Genomic DNA, 16737 nt, shown 5'->3' with positions numbered 1-16737 from the left:
TCGAATAATGGATGTTCTCTCAATGCGTGTAAATCATTCTCAACTCTTCGACAAGCAAATCAATATCATTCAGAACGTTCCCACATTATGTGAACTTATGTTTTTTTAAAATCCTGTGTGTTTTAAGTGTAACACTGTACAGAAAAATTTATCGATATAGTCTGGTAACCGAAGAAGGATCCCCACGTGTGCTTTCCTTGGCTCCAGCTAAAACATACCAGTCTCCTCATCTCATCACTATTGTCGAAGGTAAGTTTTTTTCATCATCAATGATTCATACTATCATTTTGGTGTCTTCAGTGAAGCAATAAAGGGTGAAATAATAGGAAATAACAACTGACTCGCTACTTCCAGGATTGAGCGTTGGACTACCGGAGTGGGTTCTGAGTTAATAAGTAACAAAGTATACCTTTACAGCTTTTAACATGATCCTAAGGCACTGAACAATTGATTTATAAAATAAACTTACCTTCAAATAGTGACAGAAAAGTAAAAACTGATGAAAATGGCCAAATATTGAGCTAATGTCCATGTCTGCTATCACTAAGCAGATGTAAACAATCGCCCATTGACTACAGTCTTCCTTAAAAATAAAAATAGGGTCTATCCCGTCGGTTCTTATTTATCTAATGAAGGTTTAAACAATTTAAACGTACGAGGAATCCATTTCTGAGTTCCATTTTGATCAGAAAATTATCGATTGACTCGATATTTGCATTTGAAAAGCGGCTACCATTTCCTTACGGGAAAATACATTGTAAGTGAGGAAGGAACCAGGTCTGTCAAATCATTTCACGTCACAAGTATGGCGGACCCTAAACGACCGTTTTGGAAATCCGAATTATGAAGCGTTCTTAAGTTGATTTTTCGGGGTTTTCCGGTGATCAAGAAACTCCAGGAAAATTCCTTTCACATCAGGAGCCTCAGTTCTTTCGATTAAATCACTAAAAAAAATTGGTGCAACAGGCCCATATTACGATTGATTGGCTCGCATAGGGTCGGTGATGGTAAGAGGCAGCACGGGGTAAAAGGCGGCACCCGACTTTTTTCCCGAATTTTTTTTTAGGTTGGCACCGGAACCGTGTCAGTTATGTTCGTAGTGGTGGTGGTGTCGTGTTGACGAAGTTTCGGACGGAACCGACGCGTTCCCTCGAAAATATGAGGAGAGTTAATTTTTCGTGAAGAAAAATCGATTTTTCCAGTTTTATTTTGGTGAATTTCACGTTTCATAATTGATAGAAAAATTCGGACGAACTATGGGTCACTGAACCTTGTTTATTTTATTGAATATTCTGAAAGTACCATGAGAGGAGATAACGTGGTGAATTTTCGGGATTTTCATGGAGCGAAAATCTTTGAGAAACCCGGTTTTGTATGTTCACGCTTACGTGTTTGAGTTGACTGGTTCGTAAAGGACAGTTGGGATGAGAACTTGCCGTGATTCTATTAGAAGAGTAAAGTGTACATTATTTGTTGGGGGAGATTGTCGTGTGGAATTACCGTGACGTGTAGGACGGGAAATACAGAATTTATTCAAGGAGGGAAATTCTTAAATTTAAGGGTGGAAGCCGTAGAGGATATCTCTCTTGCACTGAGCTGAAAATTTGGTTGGTGGAGGAAAGAGGCCATCGAATCGATCAGGAACCCGGTCCATTTAAGGATGAGTTCTTAACTGGCTGATCGAGCATTACAATCACCCGAAGCCAACGGAAATTCACGAATTTATGAGAAAATTCCGAAGGAACCTCGTCGAGGGGCTTACTCTCATTTTCTAAGGGAGCAGGGAGGATCGGAGAAGCTAAGAGCTAGAGGATGGGGCGATCATCTTCGAATAGTTTACTCACACCTTCGCAGCGGATAGGACGGAACTTGAGGGGGGAGTGAGAATTTTAAATTAGGAGTTCACATTTAGTCAGAAATTGAAAAAGTGAGTCGTCACTGCGGCAGGGAAGTGGGGGTCAATATTCCTTTCGCCGGTTGCAGGTTCAGAGGTTTCTTGCCAACGATGCGGTAGTATTTATTTTATAAAGCAATATTTTTTAATATTTAGCAAGACATATTTTCGCATAACTTATGTTCGTAACGTTGAATAAGGTACGGTGTCCTCAGCCAATGATTGGAAGTATGACGCCGTGCAAGGGATGTTGGGAAAAGGATTATCCCACAGGGATAGACGAGTGGATACTGCATTTTATCAGATCACACTAACGGATTGGCACGATGCAGAGGAAGAATGGCGGAAGTTACGTGTTTGTTAAGCGAGTGGTCATACGAGGTCTGTTCAATGAGTTTCAGGAATTTTGCCGAAATAACGCTAATACTGCTTCAATTTTACTTTTCTTGGGGTCAATAAAAAGTAGAAAGCATGACAAATACTATGGTTTTCACAGATTTATTAAATCAATATTGTTTCTCAAGTTACAGCAGCCGAAAGTGACGGACTCAAAGCCACGCTGCGAGTTTTAGGATTCAGAAATCAGTTATTTTTTTTTTCGTCGCCAAAATATTGTAATTTTTTGCTCGGCCAATCATATGAAGAAGGAAAGATATTCACAAATAAATTTTAAAGAATAACCTGATATTTGTGTCCCTTGACTGCTAAACCCCTTCAAAACACTGGACTTGGCCGACGATGCATTGCCGCCATCGATCTGCCAAATCACCGAAGGCTTTTTGAAAAGTCCCCGAGTTGATGTGCCGCAACGTTCGGATCGTGTTCATTTCTACGTCCTCGAGAGATACGAATCTTCGACCTTTTAAGGGTTGCTTCAGTTTTGTGGAGGATGTTCAAATGAACACGATCCGAAGGTTGTGGCATATCAACTCGGAGAGTTTTCAAGAAGCCCTCGGTGATTTGGCAGATCGATGGCGGCAATGCATCGTCGCCCAAGTCCAGTGTTTTGAAGGGGTTTAGCAGTCAAGGGACACAGATATCAGGTTATTCTTTAAAATTTATTTGTGAATATCTTTCCTTTTCATATGATTGGCCGACCAAAAAATTACAGTATTTTGGCGACGAAAAAAAAAAATAACTGATTTCTGAATCCTAAAACTCGCAGCTCGGCTTTGAGTCGGTCACTTTAGGCTCCTGTAACTTGAGAAACAATACTGATTTATTAAATCTGTGAAAAGCATTGTTTTTGTCTTGCTTCCTACTTTTTATTGACATCGAGAAAAGTAAAATTTAAGCAGTATTGCCGTTTTTGTGGCAAAAGTCCCGAAACTTATTGAACAGACCTCGTATAGAGGTCAAGGACGGATGCTAAGCCCATGAAAACGAGATGAAAGTTAGTTGACCTGTATATTCAATAGGAAAATTGTGGGGGCAAAGTGCCTAAAGTCACTGTATGGATATTTTGCGCCTGCTGCCTGTATATTGATGGGTACGTTTTCTTTGTTTTCTTCTGTTTGAAAAGTGGTAAGAGACGGAAGGTGCCGGTAATGATAACGTGCACATTTGAGGAAGGATCAGACGGAGAGTTCCGGGTTGACGAACCTACCTGCTCTGCAGAGGGGCGCCGACCCATTTTACGATGGACGGAAGAAGAGGACTCGAAGATAAAGGACGTCTTCTCCGACATCTTGGAATCGGGGCGGCGTCCCTCTCGTCACGACGTGGCGAGGCTCATGACGCCTGAATTTCTTAGGAGGGAGCTCCCAGGAAGGACAGCAAATGCCGTTCGGCAGAGGATATACTCTATCATCCGGCGGGAAGCGGAGCTGGACGATGATAATTTCGAACCCGACATTTTTATTGGAACGATGGTGTAGATAAGAACCGGGTGTTGAAGTTCCAAATTTATGTTTGGCAGTACCTAAAGTCGCATCAGATAGACGACCCACTTTGAAAAATGTGACAGCGTCGGGGGATGAAGAATTGAAATGTAAGTGATTTTCACATGTTGACGAGACATAAACGTTATTATTGCAATCGACTTTTCTTAGGGGGTTGTATAGCTTTTACTTTAAGAGGAATAACCGTTACACAAGGAGCGGAGTAGTATATGAGAAGATTAGGATTAGTTGAGGAGAGTAGATTCTGACGCTTCTTGGAGGTCTTTTAGAAGTACTAATTTTTGTAAAAGTTTTCTTTATAAGGGATTAGTACTTAAATTTGTCTCTTTACATTTCTATTCGGATATTTATCCTTCGTAACGTTTCCTACTTTTATAGTTTTTATTTCAAATGACGGTATGGATTTAGTTTTTTTCGTATGTACAACTATTATTTTCAGTGGTTCATCGGTTTTATTGAATGGGTTTGTTAACATGGTCTTGTTGCCGCTATTGTGGTATTAGGTAAGGATTCTCATAATTATGAATAATTTGATAAGACTTTCAATTGACATCTATGATTTGACGGTTCGCATAATCTTTTGAGGGATCATGTAATCGATATGGGACTGCTTATATAGGAGACGTGTAAAGTTTCCGTTATAAATGTTTTTACTTCGTCTGTTCCCTCGAGGAAAATTCCTTCGTATTTGTGTCAATGTGCCACTGAAATATCCCTAATGTCAGATGGTTTGTGAGATTTGAAAACATAGGTGGATTGATTGTGTAGTGGTACCCGATTATTTGTATTATTATAAAAAAAAAAAAAAAATAATTTTTATCCCCTTCTTTAAGTGTTGTACATTTATGTTCTTTCGGTGATGTGTCCATGCACCTACAGTTGATGTGGATCTGATCGGGAAAATTTCTTTTAGTGTGAATGATGTTCCTCGTATATGTTATAAGCTCACTTACTCTACTGATATTTGGTTTTGGAATTTCTTCTATAATTTTTATCTTTAAAGTATGGAAGTATGTGATTGTGTTGAATCTTCTTATGATTGTAATTTTTGTTTAGTTTTGCTTTACTTTTATGTCAAATATATTTCTTTCAGAAAACGAATCAAGTAAATTGGAAATTTTCCACAAATAATTCAATACATTTAGTTTCATGCAGAACCTTATATGGGGAAAGTTATTGCTTTATATTGGAGTTTTCTTCCCTCAAGTTTTTAAAGGTGGATTCGGGGATTTGTGGAAGTCGTCACAAAAGAATGAAATACTAGACAATGTACGAATTTAACGGCTGTGATATGTGTTTCTGAAACATAATTTCGCGTAGAAGACGATTGGCCCAACGAATATTATTGACACGAATTGCTAACTAAGATATTGACGTTTTTACTTCGCATTGGTTACGCGTAATTTGAACTACCCGCTCACAAGAAACTAGAAGTTATAGGTGAGTAAAATAGCGCTTCACAACAGTAGTAGCAAGATTTTAAGTCGAGGAATGTCCATTTCCCACCATGTGTTGCTCAAAGTATAAGCAATCTGGTATAGGTGAGGCGAAGCGACAAGATTAAGATTGCCACATTTGTATATCGCGGAGTCACTCATGAAAACGTTTTGAGTGGGATGTGCATCACGTAGAGGATTGAGTTTTCATGAGCGGGTGCTTTGAATTCGAAAATCAAACATCATTAAAAATGTTCGTAAGAAGTTGATAACGGTAAATTTCACGTGGGCATCGTCTTAAACGGGAATTTTGGTTTAAGGAACTTTTATCGGTATGCTGAAATCCGTGGAATGTTTAATGGTCCATTGGGAATAAGGGTGGGAGTTGCAAACTATGATTGATATCCAAATGAGGTTTGTGACACGAGGTGAATAGTAGTAGTAGCTATCAAAACGTACATCATGAAGTAGGAGTTGTAGGCGAAAAGCATGACGAAAATTATAAATCTCACTTTAACGGTGGAAAAGTGAAAGGAAATGTACAATAATGTGACGTTTATAATTTCACAAGAGCGGATTAATATTCGAGAAGGACCTACATTGTTTTGAATAAGGAGGCAACAAATCGATCAAGGGATCGGGTTTTTAAAAAAAAATTGATACACGATCAAATTCTCGAATCGATTACCATCAAAGTGTCGGGACACATCAGGAGTCAAGTAAAAACTTTTTGCCTAATTTTAAAAAGAAAGTTGCCAGATAGGTGTCCTGTGGCAAAAAAATTGAAGAATGAGGAGAGTGTAATTCTCATAAAAATTTGCCAGCCCGTGAAATTTTGATGAAGGATAACTGTTGGATGGTGACGATCAGTCATCGAGAGATCCACTTTGATGAATATTTGTTCGAAATTTGTTGGTGTATCGAGACTTTCGTGAGATAAAATAAGTCAAAATTATTTCCGGCGAGCCTGTGTTTCGAGAAGCCGTATGGAGTTCGATTGTGAATTCCACTGCCTACGACATGATGAAAACGGAGCGGGAGACGTTTGAGTACGTTTCCTCTCGAAAAAAGGGAGGAAAAATTATCTAATGTGACAGTTTCTCCGAATTTAAGGCAGGTGATAGGAAGTGTAAGTTTCAAATTTTACGAATGAACCTGTGAGAAAAATGCTAAAGAGCCGTCTTTTTCATCGCTTCGGAAGAACTTCGGAGGATGGAATGTCCTACGGACCTGACTCGAATGCAGATGATTGCACGGAGTGTTGGAAAATTGACGACACGAACCCAGCCCCCCAACCCTGATTTTTGGGAGTAATCGGGGTAGACATTTAACACTAGGAGTCTCCAAAGGTTGATAGACCCCGAAGTTTTCCGTAAACGCGAAGAGGTCCCTTGTGCATGGGAAGAGGGCAAAAGAGGGAAATTTTTCACGTAAATGGGAACTGATTATCGTAAGACGTTTCAAATTGAGGTCGGCCTACCGTTTAAGATGGCGGAATGTTATGTCGAATTGTTGGTCGAAGGATTTTACTGAAAGTCAGTACTAACAGGTATCTCAACGCTGGACATACGAATTTGAGAATAGATAATCCCAAAAAACAGAAATTATAGAAATTGTGTCTGCCTTGGAGTGAAAAACGGCAGTAAATGGGGGATGTCGGTTATTGGCGAATCAACACGTGTCAGACATCAGGGAAGGGAGACGTTCTTAGGCATGAAATTCATTATTTTTAAATCGCATTTGATGGAAAAAAACGGCTTCTGACCAATTTTGAAATTCAAATAGCGGCAATTTGCTAATTTTTGATAATTTGGAACTTAAAGGTGAAATTCGTTTATGACGTGTTTCAATTACACCCCCCCCCCCTTTCCTGACGGAATACACTGTTTCAGTAAAAACCATAACAGCAAAACATACATGACAATTTTCGGCAATGTTAAAGTTCTACCGGCGTCCTTTCTGAAACAGATGAAGATGTCGACTTCAAACCGACGAACAGTTATAATTCTTAGACTTATTTCAAAGAACGTATAAAAAGGTGTATCTTCCCACTTGAAATGAAACATTGGTGTTGGTATATAACGGGACACGCACGCCCCCCCCCCCACCCACCACCACCATATCTCGGGTAGAAAGTATCTCCTCTTGGCGTAGTAACAATAGGCCAAGCTTCCAAATTCCATATATTTTAGATGGAAAAAATTTACAGGGGGAGGTGACTTGTCGAAGATCCTATGTACACTAATTTACTGCGTACTGAGTTCGATATATTTACTTCAGAAAAGGAATAGCGTAAAATAGCTGGGATGCAGTAAAGGAAACGTCTGTCTTATTAGAAGTCGAGGGAAATATTAGGGACCAACGTTTCGGAAGACGTGTGGGTGGGTGTGGGGGGGGGTAGTTTAAATAGTGCCGAGTTAGGTGGTTTTGATGGAGACGTCTAACGAGTACCAACGGACCCGTAACCCAACACTTGCAACGATTACAGGGTAAGAAGTTGCCTTCACTCTTTTGCAATACAAGTTTCTGGAAGTTTTCCTGTAACATAGTGATAAATATTTATGTATGATTCCACGGCGGAAAGTTGTGAGTTGCATATGGACGGTGTAGGTAAGGCGGCAATCACATAACTCGGAAAAGACGTTTTTTCAGGAGAGGGAAAAAACTCTCTACTTTGTTCATCTTTGAAGGTATAGGGGAAATAATTCTTAGAGACAGCAAAGATAAGATGCTGTCTACGACCCTTATCATTTTGAATAATATTCCCGTCTGTCAGCAGAATTGACCGAAAAACCGAGTTATGTGTTCGTGGAAGTAAGGTCCAACACTGAATTACGAGATACGTGATTGCGAATGACTAATGCGAACCCATTCTTTGCCGAGGTTGACTGAATAAAGACTGAATAAGACTCCTCACACTATAAAAGTAGTCTACAGTTCCTTCTACCAAGCTTTAATTGGTAGCGTATCTGTAGAATGACACTGGAAAACGATTCGACGGTGTAGCTCGGCAATCGCATAGCTCGGTGTACGACGTCGCAGACTTCCTGTCACACTTCATTTTTTAAACGGAAAATTACTCAACGGAAATTCTTTAAAACTGCCGTAAGTTTTCTTTTATATGCGAAGAGAATTCGGTATAAACTGCAAGTAATGATGTCGAATGTGTCGTAGGAGAGGAGATTATCAGCCACCGTGAAGGAGATAATTATGTGATTGCGAACTTACGCCGTCGATTTACGAATTAAAATGAATTGAAGATAAAATTAAGCGGACGATCGATCAGTTATCCGTCGGATTAGACGTTAGTTGGTAAAACAATAAGAATTTTTTGGTTCTTTGAAGATTCCGTGACCTACTAACTTTTAATTTACCCTCATAAACTATTCACGGTTCTTCCCGGGAGAGGGCGCGTTGTGTAAAATTGCGGCGCGACGTCACGAGTTTTGGGTTATTGGAATTCACTCCTAGATACGTGTTTTGAGTTGTACGTTTTTGGGTGGATTCTAGGTTTTTTCCGACAGAAATATTTTCATAGCAGGTAAAGGGCATGTACCGCAAATCATTTCTGTAGGTAACTCAAAACGGCCGAAACTGGAGTTATGTGATTGCCGACTTACACCGCGGATATGGATCCGTGTGGATTTCCCCTCTTCAAGGACATGTAAGTTGTGGACGGACTTTGACTCGGTTCGAGGGAAAGGAGACTCTTCCCCTTTGACTGAAGAAGTAGGTAATTTTCTATTAGGGAACGACAGTAGTAAGGGAAATGGTTGGGGAGAGAGGTTTTAAACTGGTAACGTCAAAACGCAGCAGCCTAATAGGTTTCAATTACTAAGAATGTGCGGGAGAGGCTTCGTAGGAATGAATTCGCATGAGAGTATCAGGATAAGGGATGGTTCTAGAAAGTATGTGAGAATGTATGTTGTTTAAAGGGCCATGGCAAGACGAGTATATTGAGATATCACCGACGAAGATGGGACCGCTTCTAAATGTCGTCCCCCTTCGGGCGTGTGATACTCTGGATACGGTAGGTGGGGGTAAGAGTATAGGCACGAGGTAGAAGTAGGCCCTGCACTTCTTTTTTTTTTTGAATCACATTGGCAATTTGTGTTGGATGCTGGCGGCATTGAGTTTCACATGGAAAATTATTTTCAAACGTAAGGAGAATTTTTTTTTTTTTTTTTTTTCCACACAGAAAGTGGCTGGGCAATAATGGAACCGTTTGAGACGCGTTACAGTCTCTCTCCGGGATGTAACAGCAATTTGAAGGGGAGGATACGTTTTTCGGAAATTCATTGAAACTGGGTAATTTTACCCCACGCATTTTCGAGGTAAATTGAAAGTAGGACAGTCTACAGGGGCCTTGATTCGGACAATGAAGTTGACAAGGTGATGACATTACTTGGTGCAACTCCCGCGCAGTTTATCACTACAGATTTACTAAACGGCGAGGGCTCATTAGAACGATACCGACTTCCCGTTAAATAAACTTCTTCCTAGGGATAGAAAATAGTCACAGACGGATTGAATAGGTACCACTATTCCGATCTTTAATTATTAATGTTAGATTTTGTCCCTCGGAACGGATTAGTAGAGAAGTAGTATGGTGTAGAAGGGTCCTGCTTCCGACAGTGAAGTTAAGATGTTACAATTGGATAGGGTGTGGATGATCGCTTATAGAGGGTGATCGGAAAGTACCTTCCACCCCCTCTAAGTTTTTACCTAATTGAGATAATGATTTGAAATTTGGGGGATATTCCTATACGTTAAAGGGAACTCCGTTTTGGTCCCCTTAAAATTTTCAGGGGGCCCCCTTGGGGGGCAACGGACCCCAACTTTTAATTTCAAATAGGAAGATCCCCTTAGTGATAGCTCGTTCGCAAGAGCATAAAAAAGAAACCTATTCGGGTAAACCCGAAGTCAATATCTCAAACCGTTTCAAAATGGCGGCCTGTTAAATTTCAAAATGGCCGAAAATTCACACCGGTTATTTTTCGATGGATTTCTGCGGAAATCGGTATGTAGGGGTATTTTGACACGAGAAAAACGATTTTGACGTTACATTTTCCAAAAAACCGAAATATTCAAAATGGCCGAAGGTTAAAGTTCAAATTGACCAAACATAGATTTTGTTTTAGAAATCTCGGTTATCAAATTTGTTTATCTTATGGCAAAATACTCTCAAATTCCAAGTTTTAGGCGACTCCATCAGGAACCATGGAGGTGACGATTTTCGTCTATTTTAAACTCGAACCGGTGGCCATTTCGGAAATTTGTTTTTTTTTCTAAAATGTAACGTCAAATCGGTTTTTTTCTTGTCAAAATACCCCTACATACGGATTTTTGCGGAAATCCATCGACAAATAACCGGTGTGAATTTCGGCCATTTTGAAATTTAACCGGCGGCCATTTTGAAACGGTTTGAGATATTGAGTTCGGCTTTGCGAGGAAAGTCTTAAGCGATCAGCTGACAAGCAGCGCTTCTTAATTTCGACTTGACTCTAGAGTACTAGTATACTAGTGGTAATTCGTTTAAATGGCGCATCACCTCATGGATGTGTAGGCTTTTTTTTTTGGGGGGGGGGGGAGGGTTTCCATTTTTAAAATACATCAAGCTGTGAAAAATGTATTTTATGCTTCTAACGTAATGGGCAGGTGGTTTCGATTTCGATCGTTTGTCTATACGACAATTCCTTGGTGGTAAAGTAATTATTATCGAAATTGATCGTTGACATGAAATAAAGCCTAAAAAAAACGCGCCTGATGAGCTCAACGGTGGCTATCATTTTCGGGGAACGAAAATACGTGTCTACGGTTTCCTTGGTAACCTTTGTTTGCTATCAGCCGATGTTTTATTTCCATTTCCCACCCAAGTAGACGGAGTTTATACTTCCTTTCTGCACTAAATACATTCACTAAAACCTGAGCGCTTTTCTAATACGACAGTATTATAACTTTCCCGCTCTTTTTTTTGTATGCTCTTTGGAAGAAGCTTTCACAAAGGTGGTCTTCCCATTTGAAAAAGAAGAGTTTGGGGGGGGGGGGGGCTCCTGAAAATTTTCGGGGAGCCAAAATGTACCTCAATTTGACCTCGGAATATCCCCCAAGTTTCAAATCTGTACCTTTATTAGGTGAAAAGGTAGTGGTGGTGGAAGGGACTTTTGGATCACCCTGTATGAACTACTGGCCCACTAGCGGTTCGTATGGAAACGGTTATTTTTTGTCGTGAGCTGGAAGCGTCATTTTCCTTAATTGGAACTATTACTTATTCAGGATAGTGACGGCTATTCGAGTTATGTGCGTCTTGAATTTTGTGCGGAGTGCATTTTGCAGTAATTTCATCTGGTGCTTCGGGAATTGAAATAGAGTGTTTCCACATCGGCAAAATTATGGATGAATCGTTCACTCTACAGGGTTACTGAATCGTGTATGAACACCCAACCGGTTACTGTATTGCTTAAAGTCACAGTATCAGTAACCGAGCCGGTGAATTTGAGCTGGATGATTCGTTGGGATGATGCTCTGGGAGTTCGTGGAAGTTTCTGGAATTTGAAAGAGGTTCATGAGCAGAGCAATATTTTTGAAGTCTAGGGGGAAAAAGTAAAATGTAGTAATTACCTTTTTAATTTAATAATGTGATATGTGGTACTGAATTCAATGTCAAATAGTTATAGATAAATTTTACACGTATCGTTAAAAGGAGGTATCATCTGTATGTTTAAACGTCGGGAATTATTCTGTTCATTGAAAAGATGTTCATTTGTAGCATCTTGGGATTCCCTCTATATAAAGGTACGTGCATTGTTACTGCGAGTAGTCGCTTTTGGCGGGCTTCTAAACGTAACGGTTTCGATTGTACAATTTGGGGGTCTTTAACGATAGTAGTTGGAGTGAGAAGTTCACTTTTTACAGTATATTTCAAAGTTAAATTTTCCTCTGTCCTAGGAATGACAATAGATTTCCGGCGACAACACGAATCCCGCAACTGAACAGGACGATTGAGCAATCAAAACCAGGGGAGCCTACGACAAGCAGGTAAATTACCGCGTACGACTTGTTTCTTTACGGAATATTCTGCGAGTCTAATGAGAAGTATTGATTTAATACTTCAAAGAGAAGGTCCTACGTTGAAGGCACCTTCATTCTTTTACAAATTTGGAGGTAAAGGAAACGTTTCTTCAATCACGCTCCAGACGCCGTCCCTTCCATAGGCGGATCCCGCCTAGGATGTGGAATTTAAAATTGAAGAGGAGAAGAAAGAAACACACATGAAATAAAGCATGTGTCCGCAGCTCGGCGTGATTTACGTTGCGACAGATCTCAGGGATCGAGTATACAGGGCTAATGTAATCTCCGTCGGATAATGATCGGATAACAGCGTAGCGGAACCCTGAGAGGAAGGTTTAAAGGCCCGTGATACGAGGCTTTGCGATACTTGGTTACTTTTCCAGTTACTTGTCGTAAAAACGTCTTCTCCATAATGATCCTTCTGTACGGAAATATCACGAGGGAGTCTTTAAGGTAATAAGGATTGATAGGCGGAACCTTGCAGCAAGGGGAATATGTTGGCAGGTGTGACGTGCTGGCAAATGGAGGAGTTCGGTGTAAACTTTTCAAAGAAAAGTGTCGCGTCCGTAGACGGAGTGAAAAAGAGGGTTCGGAGGACCGTGAAAAATAGAAGGAGAAAACGAGAAAAATGACTAAAAAGAAAGAGAGAGGATCATCTCGGGGACAACCCAAGGCAAGTAGGCGTACCGCGTACCTAGGCATCCCACCACGAGAAGAATGAAGGAAAATACCGAAACGATGAAACGATAAACTTCCCAGGGGAAAACCGTCCTGGGGAAATGAGCTTCCCACGGAAAATCGTCCTGGGGCAAACAGGGGAATGAGCGTCCCTAGGGTCTTCTCAAGGTATGTGCTTCCTGAGGAAAGTGGAAATCATACCACGGAAAAACGTCGTGGCGAAAATATACGTAAATAAAAAGTGACGTCGAGCGTACCGCGGGAGAGACGAGATCTGCTGCGCCGGCTGGAAACTGAATGCTGGCCTACTCGTCCACGGGCTGCGGTCCGGCCACCGCGAGGCATGGTTGCGCAGAAAAGCTGCGCCGATGTCGGCGAGCCCGCTGCGAAAAGATAAGGCGGCGCGGGTGACAACGCGGGGAGAGATGAGAAGGTGGGCAGCACGGTAGAAATAGCGGGAAGAATCAACTGAAAGTACATCCACTAAAAATGACAAATAAAACTATCCTTTGGGTCTGAAAACCCAACAAAAAGATTCCTTGACAATTGGTGTATTCCCTTTGTAATAGAACGTTAACGGAGACTTTTAACTGTATCAGTGCAAAGCAGTTGGAGTTACGTGTTTTTCGACTGTGTATGTTGGTACCTGTATTCTTTAGGAGATTTTGTATCAAGTCGTTTTGTCTTTTTGTCCATAGGTTATATTTGAAAAAAAATCTGGAAAGGTTCACCTCCACGCCAAAAGGACCCTACTTCATTTGGATATTATTACCCTGCTTATAGAAATAAAACAACAGATTGTCGATCAATAAAAATAAATTAGTGAATAAATCATTGAAATGAAACGAATCCAATTCTAAAAGTCCCTTTTTTTGAGCCGTAATAAAATTGTTTTTTACTCATCAGCCAGCAAGACTGCATTTTGTATCCATCTCCATCCCTTAAAACTGGAAGTAGGTATCCTTTTCCTTCTAAGGTATAGAATTATATCAGTATTAGTAGTGGTAAGTTTATATTTAATAACTAGAGGGCTACGCCCCCTGGCCGCTCCGCGGCCCAACCCCCTCTTGAATTCTGTTAATTAATGATGAAAATATCACATAATTTTTTTTTTATACATCATTGTTTGTAGGGGTTGATATGTGCGATTTAATGACGCGCCTTATAAACACATTGTGTTGGAGTTCACTGCTTGTTTTAAGTTATATTCATAATAAAAAATGTTTTGTTCATAGTGACAAAATTAATTGTTTTGAAGATAATAATTACATACTGCATTCTTCAATTTTAACAGTAGAAAATAAACAAAGTTTTAGCAGAACTTCTTGATACACAATGTTCATTGCTGTGTTTTTATTTTTGTTGTCATCAAAATTAATGATTTTTATTTTTAAACCTTCTTTAGTCCTACATCTAGTCAATGCTACATACAGTTGCCCGTGAGCGAACATTGGTCTTTATCTTACTATAGTAAAAAAAAATAAGGCCTTTTTTGTGTGTACGTCCGTGTCATTTCGCATTCTCATTGGTCTTTCATTAACCAATCAGAAAACGTCATTGAAAATCCCCGGGAAATTTAAAGGTATTCTTCCGTAAATCATTCGATATTAATGATAGGTAGACACGGATAAAAATAGGATGTATTTCTTCTAATTAGCCAGGATAAAATGGAGGAATATTACCTATACAGGATATTCCTGGAAAAACGGGATGTACCTCTATTAATAAACTGGGATGAAGGGAAGGATATCGATCTTTATGTATCGCTCTTCGATATATCGTTTGATTAAAAGGAATATTGACTGGGATAAAAGGTGATTTCTTCTCATTAACCAGTATAAAAGGTAGTAATATTACCTATACAGGATAGTCTTAGAAATAAAGGGATGTAAAAAAAAAGGGAAAATAAAGGGAATATAGGGATGTGAAATAAAGGGATTAATAAACCGGGATAACAGGAAGGATATCGATCTTCGATACATCATTTGTTCTAAAGCAGTATTGACTGGGATAAAACGGGATTTCTTCATAATAACCGGGATAAAAGGGAGGAATTTTACCTATACAGGATAGTCATGGATAAAACGGGATGTAACTATGTTAAGAAACCGGGATAACAGGAAGGATATCGATCTTCGATACATCGTTTGTTCTAAAGCAGTTTTGACTGGGATAAAACGGGATTTCTTCATAATAACCGGGATAAAAGGGAGGAATTCTACCTATACAGGATAGTCATGGATAAAACGGGATGTAACAATGTTAAGAAACCGGGATAACAGGTCGGGCTACTCCGATTTTATCCCGGTCGTGATTTAGGGATTTTATCGTGAAAAAATGGGAAAATTGAGGAGAGGAACGGGTCCGCGGTTGCTAAGCAACCGCAGCATCGCCGTGTTGCGATTATGGATACATTCGATTATCAGTTTGATGTGTTTGATGTGTTTTATCGATATTCGATATATCGTTTCATTTAAAGGAGTATTGACTGGTGTAAAAGGTGATTTCTTCTCATTAACCAGTATAAAAGGTAGGAATATTACCTATACAGGATAGTCTTGGAACAAACGGGATGTACCTACATAAATAAACCGGGATAACAGGAAGGATATCGATCTTTGTGTATCGATCTTCGATACATCGTTTCTTCTAAAGCAAAATTGACTGGGATACAACGGGATTATCCATGACTAACCTGTTTAGGTAAAATTGTCATTGCGATTATCGATACATGCGATTGTCAGTTTGATGTGTTTGATTTGTTTGATTGTGTTTCATGGTGTGTTTGTTGTGTTTGATTGTGTTTCATGATGTGTTTGATGTGTTTGCTGTTTTTCATGATGTGTTTGCTGTGTTTGATGTGTTTGATTGTGTTTCATGATGTGTTTGTTGTGTTTGATGTGTTTGATGTGTTTCATGATGTGTTTGCTGTGTTTCATGATGTGTTTGATGTGTTTGATATGTTTGATTGTGTTTCATGATGTGTTGGATGTGTTTGCTGTGTTTCATGATGCATTTGATGTGTTTTTTGTGACACGAAACACACAACAAACACAAAAAACACATCAAACTGATAATCGCATGTATCGATAATCACAATACGGCGAGGCTGCCCGTTCCTCTCCCCAATTTTCCCATTTTTGGACGATAAAATCCCTAAATCACGACCGGGATAAAATCGGAGAAGCCCGACCTGTTATCCCGGTTTTTTAACATTTTTACATCCCGTTTTATCCATGACTATCCTGGATAGGTAAAATTACTGCATATTATCCCGGTCACTATGAAGAAATCCCGTTTTATCCCAGTCAATACTGCTTTCAATCAAACGATGTATCGAAGAGCGATACACAAAGATCCTTCCTGTTAACCCGGTTTCTTAATATAATTACATCCCGTTTTATCCATGACTATCCTGTATAGGTAAAATTCCTCCCTTTTATCCCGGTCATTATGAAGAAATCCCGTTTATCCCAGTCAATACTGCTTTAGAACAAATGATGTATCGAAGATCGATACACAAAGATCGATATCCTTCCTGTTATCCCGGTTTATTAATAAAGGTACATCCCGTTATTTTCAAGACTATCCTGTATAGGTAATATTACTACCTTTTATACTGTTTAATGAGAAGAAATCACCTTTTATCCCAATCAATACTCCTTTAAATCAAGCGATATATCGAAGAGCGATACACGAAGATCGATATCCTTCCCTTCATCCCAGTTTATTAATAGAGGTACATCCCGTTTTTCCA

The sequence above is a fragment of the Bemisia tabaci genome, chromosome 8, assembly GCF_918797505.1.
Source record: "Bemisia tabaci chromosome 8, PGI_BMITA_v3".
In the NCBI taxonomy this organism is placed as follows: Eukaryota; Metazoa; Arthropoda; class Insecta; order Hemiptera; family Aleyrodidae; genus Bemisia; species Bemisia tabaci.
This window is presented reverse-complemented; position numbering follows the sequence as displayed.